Below are 12,460 nucleotides of genomic sequence, written 5' to 3' on the forward strand. Positions count from 1 at the left end.
GGCCATGAAGTCTTGATTTTTTCCTGCGTTGATGTTTATTGGTGAAGAATCATCACCTCATAGGTCGATTTGCCATCTATACTCAGTACCTAATCATCAGTCCTGGAATTGCTCACTTGTCGATTTCGAATTATACGAACAGTGGTGTGAAAACATTAATTGTCCAGTGCTAGTTCCTCCCAACTAACGTCCATATAATAGAATGTATTAATAAAGAATAATGAGTTGTGAAGTTTAACAAGTTGAAGTAAGCTCACACGAAGGAAGGGAAGTCAAGGTTGGTAAAAGGAAATCTGTTTATTAGAAGGGAGCGTGCATATAGAGGATAAAGTGTTAAGAATACTAATGACTTTATCTTTCGTTGTCTAATTTTTTTCTTTATTTTCTTTTTTTGTCCATCCGATGCCAGCCACACAATCCTGGTGTAAAAGTTCGAGTAAGCATGTCACAGGTTGTCTTAGTAGAATAGCTAATCCAACAGAAAATTGGAAACATGAGTCTGAGTGGTGAGCGTAGGAAGACAATATATATCACGGATTGATTGACTTATTCTCATAAAGAGCCTGATACACATAAAACGTTCTGAATGTTGAAAAGCTTTGTGTGTTTGAAAAGATTTGTCGCCATAAATATTAATGGGCATCCGTTTAAACTGTATATAGATACTTTATCAGACATGGTCATTCCCTCACTGAAATTCTGAATCAAAATAGGCGGCCCACGCGCGATATCAAGAACACAAAGCCCTCGAAACGGTACGTGATAATCGTCTACGTTTTTGACCTTATATACAGTGTTCGTTCGTCCTAAACTTGAGTACTGCATACAAGCGGCTAGCCCCTGCTTAAAAAAAGACAGTGAGCTTCTGGAAAAGGTTCAGAGAACGGCCACTAAGCTGGTTCCCGGAATAGCGAAGCTTCCGTATGAATCTCGACTGGCCAAGCTGAATCTTTTCCCGTTGTCATATCGCAGAACTAGAGGCGACTTGATTACAGTCTACAAATTGCTTAGTGATAAATTTGCACCTAACATGCCCTCATTTTTCTTCTCTTCCAAAGCAGAGAATTTACGAGGACACTCCAAAAAAGTTCATAAGCCGAGAACAAATTACTTGTCAGCTGACTATCGACTTTCCCATCGAATCATCAACGAGTGGAATTCACTACCTCAGTACGTGGTTGAGGCTCCATCCGTCGACTCTTTCAAAAGAAAGTTGGATCAACTGAGAGACCACCATTGCCAGGACTAACATAGGCCATCGAGCCTCCTGTCCTTCCCAAACTGAAACTGAAACTGAAACGTTTGATGGGACGATGCGTCGTTCACTGGTGTACGTTACATAACGCCAGCTGTTCGAAGTTTACGTGGTTTAGACTGGCTCGAACAGTTGACTTAGCTGACGTCCTGTTAAGTACCGAATGTCATCTGGTGAAACAACCACATGAACCTGAAGCATATACGAAAACTTTAATGACGGAGTTTTCAGCCATATTCTAGCATGCGTTGAATCGGTGCTCAGCTATGAAAGCAACACTTCCGTTGAAACCTGGGACTAAGCCTGTTTTTCTGTCCAAAGAGACTAGTGCCTGATGCAGCACTATCAAAAACTGATGAAGAACCGAGTCGCCTTCAACTACAAGGAGTTATTACGCCCATTTCTTATTGTGCTTGGGCAGCGCCTATTATGGTTATCAAGAAGGCAAATGTCACAACATTCATATGCTCAGATTTCGCTACAAGCCTTAATACAGCCATAAACAACATCATTACTCGCTGCCAGTTCCTGAAGATTCGTTTATTATGCTAAATGGTGGGAAGTTCTTTGCAAACCTGGACCTTGCCAATGCCCATTTACAAGTGTAAGTTGCTGGGGAATCGGGTGGACTACTTACCACAATACTCACCATGGTTTATTTCAGTATAATCGTCTACCATTTAGAGATAAAACAGCTTCACCTATTTTTCATCCTATTATATCCGGACGAATAATGAGTAAATGGTAACTGCTAAGATCTATTAACCGACTGTTATTATATGTACCTTTTTTATAACTATCAAGTAAGTATACTATATTTATATCCATGTTCCTTTTATTTTAAGCTTCCATTTGACCTATTGACTGCCATTATACGATTTCCTAACCTTAAGTTATCCCCAATTTATTAGCTACAGTATCTCACACAGCCAATTTTGGCCTTACTTACTCACTTACACCCGTTACTCCTCGTGATCTTGTATGATCGTTATTTTCTACTTTATGGTACGATTTACCCTGATTCGCTTTTATATAAACTGTGTTTCTGAAATACATGATTCATATGGCAGAGGCTGATGCTAGTGTTCTGAAGTAAGCGAGAAGTTACTACCACAGAAGACTAGTAAGAACTGGAAGTTGGCTTTAGGTTGCTCGTGCTGGTTTATACGTCATTGGTCTGGTTGTATACGTCAGTGTTCTGATTGGTGGCCTTATCATGTGATAATTAACAAGCCATAGGGACATAACACATATTATCGGGTAACCTGGGGGTCGCAACTTATCTCGACGATGTCTTGACTGTTACTACGGAAACGCACAAAGGTTGTTCGACAACGTATCAGTGATAATGGATTCCGATTGCATTCAGAAATGTGTCAATTTTTCTTGAAGTCAGTGTAATACTTACGACCTATATTTGACTCTGCAAGTCGCCAACCAGATCTCAAAAATATCCGAGCTGTACTACTGATGCCTACTCCTAAGAATGCCTCTGCCCTACGATCCTTTTTAGGGTTATTTGTCATTAATCAGCTCTCGTTTCGTAAACGTATGATATCTGCGCCCCACTGAATTGTCTACTGAATAGGAACACCACTTGAAATAGAAAAAAAGAATGTGAAGTAGTGATTTGTAAACCCAAGATGATTTTTAGCTCGTAAATATTACTAACGCACTACGATCCGTCCATACTGACCATCTTGGTTGCAGACACTTCAGCTTTTGGACACAGTGTTGTCATCTCACATCAGTTCCCGGATGCGGCAGAAAAATCTGTTATGTATGTATCCCACACGTTAACTCCGGCCGAAAAGAAGTTCGACCAAATAAAGAAAGCGTCTCTCGCCCTTGTCCTAGCAGTGCGCCGTTCGCACAAGTTCCTGTACAGTCAAAGATTTACCCTCCCAACATTTCACAAGCTTCTTCACACAATTTTCGGCTCAACATTTGGTGTCTCCACGATGAGTCTTGATACTTTTGGGTTATGACGTTGACATTCAGTATCGGCGCATCCAACGTTTTGATCAGGTAGACGTTTTGTCACAACTTATTTGTGTTCACTCTGCTGCTGAATAAGATAGGTTCATCGCCCTTTCTCGACAGAGGACCACGCACATTGTTTCCTGATACCTGCTTTCCGTGCTTTGCCAGTCCCAGCGCCTTTCAGAAACGATCCCATCATTAAGAAAACGATCAACCACGTCGCCAATGGTTGACCGTCTACCGGCTTCGATGGCGACATGAAGTAGCTTTACCATCATCGGGATTCATCACGCATCGTAATCGAATGCTTGATGATTGGAGACATAGTGATGGCTCCAGAACCCCTACGATCAAAGGTACTGAGGTAATTTTATATTGGTCATTCTGGCGTAAAACGAATGAAATCCACAGCTAAAAGTTATGCATATCGGTCTTTCATCAGCCAGCGCATCGTGAATTTGGTAGGCTAAAGCATGCAGTGTCAGCAGGCGGCGAATTGTAACGTGAAAGTACCGCCGGTCTCATAGCCACTGCCTGAATATCACTGGTCTCGTATACACGTCGATTTTGCCGGAACAATCTATGGGACCATCTACTTAGTTGTGGTTGACACCTTTTCAAAATGGTCAGTTCATCCCATTATGCCAATAACGACTACCAAAACGATACGGCTCTTAGAGGAGATATGCCTGCTGTATTCGTATCACATAACGGTTCGCAGTTCACCTCCAGCCAGTTCCGAGAATTCTGAAAACGGCTAATCATCAAATATTTCCGCTATTCCACATACCATTCACAATAAAATGTTCAAGCGGAAAGTTTTTGGACACTTTTAAGAGGACCCTACGTAAGTCAAAAGCTAAGGAGACGTCAGTAGAACTGCTACGAACTTTTTTAACGAACAACGACAAATGATACGTTACCAAAGCAGGAAGTAGATTGTGGACGATCCACAACCGAACGTTTCCAAGACCCACACCACCACCACAGACTAAGTCCCAGAGGCTGTCAAAGTACGAGGTTGGATGTTCAATATTCGTTCGAGACTACACAACAAACCATGATCACCGGACTGAAGCATGTGTATTTAGAAGGCTAAGCCTAGTAACATATGGAGTGGAGGTGGGAAGACGCACATGGACTCAACACCGGAACCAGCTACAATAACGGTGGGTCACAGATAGTCCTTAGAGAAACGTGAATCTCCTGCTGGGTGTCCTGATGGATACCTTCAGTCTGACTGAAATCTACGTTCCAAGAGGTGGTCACTTAGACGACGGCGGGTAGACACCAAGAATATGCGCTGTTGAAAAGGGGAGGTGTTGGGTGTGGTGCGTGCTACTTATATTGATTTAAGTAGTATATAACGTGAGTTAAAAGAACGTAATGTCTGGCAGCAGAAAATGGAGAAGATCAAGAAAGGAAGAGCGAGAACACAATGGACTTTGTAAGAAATCGCATGAACAATGAAATGTGAGACAATGGATTGAGGTTTGCAACAGCAACAGTCCGGTTTGATATGATGGAATGATGTTTTGCAAATTAACGATTTACTATATGGTTTTCCTATTTTACCAAGTAATTCTGTAATTTGTGCTAAATACAATTTGGTCGTCCTCACCCGTGTTCTCCTTCACTACATTGGGGATGACAGATCTCCAGATATCATCCAGTAAACTTCTTATTTTTGCGCCAAAAGCACCCACTTTTACCATCAGGTTTTATTTCTTACTTGGAAGAACCTTCATTATCATTGGTTCGTCTCCTCTTATGGTACACTATTTTGTGCCGTCTCTCAAGGAAGTTCTCGTATTACATATACATATATATATATAAGGTTGTGTGCTAGTTTGTTGGTGCTTCCCATTGCTTGCGGGATATGTTTTTTTCCGCAGAATCTGGCCTTTCCCCTTTAGTAAGTAGGACTAGAACGCCGTGAATAATTAGCTTGTCCTGTTTTTGTGTTGCTGACTATCATCACGTTCGCCGGTTTCGGTGAATTCTAATATATTAGAACGTAGCACTTTCACCACGAACCTCTCACTGTATTTACCCACAATCCTTTGTTTGTAAGTTCTATGACCTTGTATGATCTGTAAATACTGTTCGCTTTATCTTGGAAATGAGACCATTGTGTTATAAAACATTGTCACCTAGCTTCCATCGATTTCATTATTTAAGAACATGATCCACTATGAGGTTTATACCTTGTAATTAGTTTAGCTTACCTGTAAAGGTTCGTCTTCCTATGTATGACAGAAGGTCATGACGGCCGCGATACTGGCATGTCAAAAACGTCCAACAGACGCACTCACAAATGCTTGCATTTACTTCAAAATTTCTTCAAAAGTCAACTGTGAACATTTAATCACTGTCCTTGTATTCCACATGGACATAAATTATCTTTTCCAGTCCCAGTGCAACTTTTTCCGTGCCAAAGCAGCAAGCAGACCAAAAAGTAAAGCCAGTCGTACTCATGCATCTTAATTATAGAGCTTTCTGGCTACTATCTTGGCTTCAGTAGCTTTTTTTGTCGATGTCATGGCACCACGTCTGATATTACTTTATTCTGGATATGATGAAGTTTCAAAAAATGCGGTGAGGTTCTTTAGATCAATTGGATTCTAGACACAAGGTACGAAGCACCAATCGAGCTAAACTGTAGTCTTGAGTCACAGTCCCCAGTGATAAGTGTAATGCGTTGATGGAGCTGTGCCAATCTTTGCGTCTTGCCTCCCAATGAAGTTTCAAGTCCTTCCTAAAGATTTCCAATGATATAACTGACACCACCTGTTTAAATAAGGAATTCCAGTCATTGATCACTTGATGAGAAAGACAGAACATCGCTATATTATCTCACTATGTTATTTCGACGGTTTACGAGTTGGGACAATTTTGAGACCAATTTGAAAGAAGTACACAAGGTAGTATGACTTTTGTGGTTCATAATTATTTTTGTAGTATACGCATACCAAGTACATTATGTCAGTATGTAAAAAGAACGATGATGACCAAACTCTTAAGTATTTTTTCGTGAGATGTCTGTACATATGGACGTAAACGCAGTTCGTCAGAGCCAGATGCTTGTGTTCAGGATGTAGATGATGATGGTGGTCATCATTATTTCGAAGTGAATACAACTTACCGGCGACATGTATTAAGCCTGGGCAACCACACAAACAACGGTGTCGGAAGTGCTCATGAGAATTGTTCCAGTTAGGTCTGTGAACACTTGTGAAGCCAGCTGGAAATAAGATAGACAGGAAATAATTATTTCAGTATAAATATTTACAAGAAACTAATATAAAAACAGAAACCGATATTCAATTACAGATCGAAAGTGCATTTGGCACACCTTTTCCTTGTATAGTCAGTCACACGTATTTGCTTTATCTCTTGCGTTGCTTAGGAAAACCTGGGTCACAACATACATGGCTTGTATTATCTAGTTCTTTGAACAGGTTGCACTTCGGAAACTTAGACAATGAACATATATAAAGACTACTATGTGAACTTACTTTGAATCGTCTTATGTAATCTGTAATTAATTATGCTTATTTTATTTTAGTCACACGTAAGTTATAAGTAATTGTCATTTCCGGAATCAGCGCGTAAGCTAGACAGGCCTTGGTTGATTTTCGAAGATCATCACATACGATCTCAGACAATCTGGTCACCTGAGATTAAGATATCTCGATTATTAAATCGTACATCTCAATGCTCTCACGTAACCGCTTTATAATAATACTTATTTCCGCTATTAGCTGTCTATGCAAGAATACCGGTAGCCTAAACACTGGAACTCCGTACAAGAGGTAGTAAAGATATGTTAGCTTGGTCTGTGGTAAAATCTTCACAGAACTGTAACTCTTACACACGAGTCTGATTTATTTCCTGCAATATAATGATTTGGTGGCTTATATATCTAACATCTTGGTGTGTGTGATAATTGTCCATAGAATATACATAATATTTACAACCCTCAGGAAAGCTAATAATTTCACTATTAACCTATTTCTGCCTTAAAAGTCGAACAAAACCGTAAAAATCGGCCAGAATTATAATAAAAGGAAAAACGATCAATCTTATCATGGTATCGTTACTTGTAGCGCATATTTGGTAGCCTTGACGACGATACAATTTTTATGACGATATATGCTTGGATCATGTTGTTTCATATAAAAACAAATGATTTGTATACCCCCAGTGTAAAGTTAGATGGAAATAATTGCTAGTCTGTGATGCAAATACGGAAAAACTATTATAGCAGCGCCTGAATAATGAATTTTCAAGGACATCGCGGTACATAGTACCGCGAAATGGAAAAACCCCTTTTCACTTAATTATGAAAACGGAAAATAAACATTCAAATCTATTTACAATTAAGTTCCAGTTTCGACTGTGCATAAAGCCGAAATGAAAAAGTAGCTGTACTTTCCGAAACGATTATTTTCGTATGTTAAATGGGAGAAAAAAACGTAGGGATGGTATTCCCCCTTACTGGTACACGAAAATTCAGAATTACAAGCGGAATCAGATCGGGCAGAAGCTGAGACTTTTTCAAACTATTTTAGAGAACTCTACTCTACGTGTATTGTTACAAATACTTCTAATACAGATATAGCCTGTAATGATGTGAGAACATTCTATATCTAAGGTGGACCAAGTTTCTGTAACAACAATTATATCGCGTGCTCTTCAACATGTCTATTTCACTCGCTCAACTCTCTAGAGGTTGGAAAGACGCTATAGTCAGTCCTATATTTAAGGATGGTCAGAGACAGGGCTGTCAGTCTAACCAGCATAATCGTTAAGTTACTTGAAAATATATTTTGGGTTAAGTTGCTGAATCACATAGATCCACACAATCTGTTAACTCCCGAACAACATAGGTTTCGTAACAAGCATTCATGCTTGAGTAACTTATTGCGAGAGAGGATTGAACAGGAGCCATAAATAACGGTCTGTCTGTCGATGTGATATTCATAGATTTTAGCAAAGCATTTGACAGGGTTTCACATCTGGGTCTTATGCAGAATCTCTCGAGCTTCGGAATAATGGTTACGGTACAGGAGTGGATAGGAAACTTTTCATGTGACCGCAAATAAGGACTGAAGGTCAATGGAACGCTATCCGATTGAGAGCCGGTCAAGAGTGGTGTACCCCAAAGCACCATCTTAGGCGCTCTGCTCTTCCTTCTCTACATGAACAAGTTAGCGCCGTTGCTTGAGTCGCCGACATTATTGTTTGCGGATGGCGTGAAAATCTGGAGAACAATGAAAAGTGAGTTTGATCATTTTGATCTCCAAGCTGACTTAGACGAATTAGTTAGGGGGCCTCGGGGTCGGGGCTTAGAAATAAATTCTAGGAAGGATGTGCTAATCAACATCGGTCACTGTAATAGTGACCATTACATCATCGATGGTAAACCTCTTCCATGCGTTCAAGAAGATAAAGACTTAGGAGTAATAATGGGTCACTACTTGTAAACAAAACTCCGCCTGGAGTCCCTCCAGGGGCTACTGCCGGTCCCAAGCCCGGATAAAGGAGGAGGGTTGGGCATGAGGTTAGCATCCCCAATCCGTAGAAAACTAACTCGCTAAAAAAACGCTTACCAGAAAAAGTAATTCAAACCATTTGAACTCTGCCCTGGGAGTTTGAAGGTCTTCATTTGGAAGAGTTATGACGCCTCATGGTAAAAGCCGAATTCCTTCGGAATTCACGAGGCCGATGCCCCTTCTGACAACCAGAGCAACCATTTATTTAGGTACATGGAATGTTCGTACAATGTGGGACACCGGAAAAGCCTTCCAAATTGCTGCAGAAATGAGAAAATACAACATAGAGGTACTTGGGATCAGTGAAACACATTGGACGCAAGTTGGACAACAACGACTAACTTCAAGAGAGCTTCTGTTATACTCCGGCCATGAAGAAGAAAATGCTCCACATACACAAAGAGTCGCATTGATGCTGTCTAACCAAGTGCAAAATGCGCTTATAGGATGGGAATCTCATGGACCAAGGATCATCAAAGCCTCCTTCAGAACAAAGAAAGAGGGCATTTCAATGAACATCATCCAATGCTATGCGCCTACCAACGACTACAATGAAGAAGCTAAAGATCAATTCTACAATAGGCTGCAGTCAATCATCGAGAAGTGCCCAACAAAGGACCTGACCATTCTGATGGGAGATTTCAATGCCAAGGTTGGAACGGACAACACTGGATATGAAGACATCATGGGACGACACGGACTGGGAGAAAGGAACGAAAATGGTGAGAGATTTGCAAATCTATGTGCCTTCAATAAACTGGTCATAGGCGGCACCATATTCCCACATAAACGCATACACAAAACCACATGGACTTCACCGGATCACACCACACAAAACCAAATCGACCATATTTGCATCAACAAAACGTTCAGGAGGACTATAGAGGACGTGAGAACTAAGAGAGGAGCTGATATAGCATCAGATCATCACTTGCTGGTCGCCAAGATGAAATTGAAACTCAAGAAACACTGGACAACGGGGCGGACAATATCACAAAAGTTCAATACGGCCTTTCTTCAGGATACTAACAAGCTCAACAAATTCAAGAGAGTCCTCAGTAACAAGTTCCAGGCTTTTCATGATCTACTCAATGGAGAAGGAACTACTGTGGAGAGCAACTGGAAGGGGATCAAAGAGGCAATCACTTCAACATGTCATGAGGTCCTGGGCCACAAGATGCACCATCACAACGATTGAATCTCTGTTGATACACTGGATAAGATTCAAGAAAGGAGGAAAAGAAAGCAGAAATCAATACCAGTCGAACAAGAACAGAAAAAGCCAAGGCACAAGCTGAATACACAGAAGTAAACAAACAAGTGAAGAGGAGCATCAGAACCGACAAACGTAAATATGTGGAAGATTTAGCAACGACGGCGGAAAAGGCTGCAAGAGAAGGAAACATGAGAGAACTGTATGACACGACAAATCAACTCTCTGTAAATCGCCGCAAACCAGAACGACCAGTGAAAAGCGAGGAAGGCAAGGTAATCACCAACATTGAAGAGCAACGAAACAGGTGGGTAGAACACTTCAAAGAACTCTTGAATCGACCAGCCCCACTGAACCCACCCAACATCGAAGCAGCACCCACGGACCTCCCAATCAATGTTGGCCCACCAACAATTGAAGAAATCAGCATGGCCATCAGACAAATCAAGAGTGGCAAAGCAGCATGACCAGACAACATTACAGCAGAGGCACTAAAGACAGACGTAGCGGCAACTGCAAGGATACTCCACATTCTCTTCAATAAGATTTGGGATGAGGAACAAGTACCAACAGACTGGAAAGAAGGACTTCTGATCAAAATACCAAAGAAAGGCGATCTCAGCAAATGTGATAAGTACAGGGGCATCACTCTCCTCTCAATACCGGGAAAAGTCTTCAACAGGGTATTGTTAAACAGGACGAAGGACTGCGTAGACGCCCAACTTCGTGACCAACAGGCAGGATTCCGTAAGGATAGATCGTGTACAGACCAAATCACAACTCTACGGATCATTGTGGAACAATCAATTGAATGGAATTCATCACTCTACATCAACTTCATTGACTACGAAAAGGCATTTGATAGCGTGGACAGGACAACACTATGGAAACTTCTTCGACACTACGGCGTGCCTCAGAAGATAGTCAATATCATACAGAACACATATGATGGATTACACTGCAAAATCGTGCATGGAGGACAGTTGACAAAGTCGTTCGAAGTGAAGACCGGTGTTAGGCAAGGTTGCTTACTCTCACCCTTTCTCTTCCTCCTGGTGATCGACTGGATCATGAAGACGTCAACATCTGAAGGGAAGCACGGGATACAATGGACATCTGGGATGCAGTTGGATGATCTAGACTTCGCAGATGATCTGGCTCTTCTATCGCACACGTAACAAAAAATGCAGGAGAAGACGACCAGTGTAGCAGCAGCCTCAGCAGCAGTAGTAGGTCTCAATATACACAAAGGGAAAAGCAAGATTCTCCGATACAACACAGAATGCACCAATCCAATCACAATTAACGGAGAACATTTGGAAGATGTAAAAACATTCACATATCCGGGCAGCATCATTGATGAACAGGGTGGATCTGATACAGATGTGAAGGCGCGGATCGGTAAACCAAGAGCAGCATATTTACAACTGAGGAACATCTGGAACTCAAAGCAACTGTCAACCAAAACCAAAGTCACCATTCTCAATACAAATGTCAAGACAGTTCTACTGTATGGGGCAGAAACCTGGAGAACTACAAAAGCCATCATCCAGAAAATACAGGTGTTTATTAACAATTGTCTACGCAAAATACTTCAGATCCATTGGCCGGACACTATTAGCAACAACGTACTGTGGGAGAGAACAAACCAGGTCCCAGAGGAGGAAGAAATCAGGAAGAAGCGCTGGAAGTGGATAGGACACACATTGAGGAAAGCACCGAACTGCATCACAAGACAAGCCCTCACACGCAATCCTCAAGGCCAAAGGAAAAGAGGAAGACCAAACACATTACGCCGAGAAATGGAAATAGACATGAGAAAAATGAACAAGAATTGGATGGAACTAGAAAAGAAGGCCCAGGACAGAGTGGGTTGGAGAATGCTGGTCGGCGGCCTATGCTACATTAGGAGTAACAGGCGTAAGTAAGTAAGTGCTTGAAAACAACTACGCATTGCAACGCAGCTCCTGTCAAAGGTTTTCGTGCATTATGGTCACTTCGTCGAGCATTCATATGCTTTGACAAGGAAATGCTTCGAATTTTATATCACACCTATGTAAGACTACATTCAGAGTATTGTATATAAGCAGCTAGCCCATGTCTGGTATTGGATACTAACTCACTTGAGCGTGTCCAGAGTGTGGGAACAAAACTAGTGAAGGGTCAGTCTAAACTCCCTTACGATGGGCACTCAAAAAGCTTAAACCTTTTCCCCTTGTCGTATCGTAAGACTCGAGGTGACCTTATACTGGCATTTCATATCTTTAACTATCATTTGGGTGTTAATATGTCTTATCTTTTTACTCCCTCCAGCACTAATAACCTCCAAGATCATAGCAAGGAAGTTCGTAAAGCGCGATCTAATAAACTTAAAGTGGCGTCCAATGTTACCCATCGAGTAGTCAATGGCTGGAACGCCCTACCCGAACAAGTGAAGACTGAAGACTGAAC

Source organism: Schistosoma haematobium, chromosome 1, assembly GCF_000699445.3.
Source record: "Schistosoma haematobium chromosome 1, whole genome shotgun sequence".
Classification (NCBI taxonomy): domain Eukaryota; kingdom Metazoa; phylum Platyhelminthes; class Trematoda; order Strigeidida; family Schistosomatidae; genus Schistosoma; species Schistosoma haematobium.